Source organism: Schistocerca americana, chromosome X (genome assembly GCF_021461395.2).
Source record: "Schistocerca americana isolate TAMUIC-IGC-003095 chromosome X, iqSchAmer2.1, whole genome shotgun sequence".
In the NCBI taxonomy this organism is placed as follows: domain Eukaryota; kingdom Metazoa; phylum Arthropoda; class Insecta; order Orthoptera; family Acrididae; genus Schistocerca; species Schistocerca americana.
In genome coordinates this window covers 782097179-782099070 of record NC_060130.1, presented here as the reverse complement: position 1 = coordinate 782099070, position 1892 = coordinate 782097179, and positions in this window count along the sequence as shown.

The window sequence follows — 1892 nt, the reverse complement described above, 5'->3', positions numbered from 1 at the left end:
GAATAGTAACCACTCCGCCACAGGCCGTGAATTATGAACAGATGCTCGACCGTGTTGAAGGTGCAATCGCCATGCCCGAATTGTGCTTCAACGGTGGGAAGCAAGAAGGTGCTTAAAACATCAATGTACGACAGTGCTGCGGTAGTGCCACGCAAAACAACAATGGGTGAAAGCCCACTCCATGAAAAACACGACCACACCATAACACCACCGCCTTCGAATATTACTGTTGGCACTACACAAGCTGGCAGATAACGTTCACCGAGCATTCGCCATACCCACACCCTGCCATCAAATCGCCACACGGTGTACCGTGATTCGTCAATCCACACAACGTTTTTCCACTGTTCAATCGTCCAATGTTTATGCTCCTTGCACCAAGCATTTACCGGAATGATGTGTGGTTTATGAGCAGCCGCTCGACAATGAAATCCAAGTTTTATCACCTCCCGCCTAACTGTCATAGTACTTGCAGTGAATCCTGATGTAGTTTGGAATTCCTGTGTGATGGTCTGGATAGATGTCTGACTTTTACACATTACGACCCTCTTCAACTATCGGCGATCTCTCTCAGTCAACAGACGAGGTCGGCCTGTACGCTTTTGTACTGTACGTGTCCCTTCACGTTTCCACTTCACTGTCACATCGGAAACAGTGGACCTAGGGATTTTTAGGAGTGTGGAAATCTCGCGTACAGACGTATGACACAAGTGACACCCCAATCACCTGACCACGTTCGAAGTCCGTGAGTTCTGCGGAGCGCCCCTTTCTTCTCTCTCGCGATGTCTAATAACTACTGAGGTCGCTGATATGAAGTACTTGTCAGTAGGTGGCAGCACAATGCACCTAATATAAAAAACGTATGTTTTTGGGGGTGTCCGGATACTTTTGATCACATAGTGTATGTACATTTATACGCAGTGTTAGTAGTTCTGTATGTGGAACAGCGATACGCATTAAAATTCTTCCCGTGTATGTGTTGTGTTATATTCTACGTGGACATGAATTCATTTTGTTCAGCTAAGCACTCAGAAGAAATGTGTGAAAAGGGAACTACTCTCTTCTCATTAAATCGGTTGAAATCGGGTGTGCACGCTTGTATTCAGCAGATTTGGAAACCGCATACGGTTTTCTTCGTAAGTAGCAGGAGTGTTTCCACTATGGAATCTGTCAAATACCACGTTCGTATCTACAGCATTTGTCAATTATTTGCAGCACTGTTTTGAATAGTTTTACAACAGACAGCAAGCCTGAAACTGCCATGTCGTTTGACTCAGTAATAAGGGATGTGATGCAAAGTCATTTGTTCCAGACTCGCATGTGTATCTGAAACGTACGCAAAAACATTAAGAAGAGAAAAAATTGCAAATATAACAATTTCCTTGAATATCTACCATTCCTTCTGAAACACCACGTTCAGTCTACAACACATGACCCACAGCGCCTCGCCTGTCAAGAGTTCTGGTGACACAAGAGCGTGGCTACGAGTAGTCCTTGTATCCTGGTAATTAGTTGCGCTCTCCCAAGACTACGGTTCGGTAGTTCTGCTACACTACGTAGATGACGTAGTAAACGGTACGATTACCGGTAGTACTCGTAGCACTGGTAGGGAAAGAAATATAAATGAATGTTTAAGAGAGAAACTGGTAGCCAACGACTTCACTTAATTTGTTTGTTTGTTTGGTTGTTTGATTTGTACATAGTTAGAACCACACTTCATAGACTGTTAGTACATTGTGGATTTCATAAACTTATTGAATATAAATTACATTTTGTAAGTAATAAAATTAGTTGGATGCGTAACTTCTGTGCTTTTATGTAACCAGATCAATCACTTCTGATGCAAGTCCGGTTTAGACGCATAAACATTGTAATTACCGTTGTTATTTTGT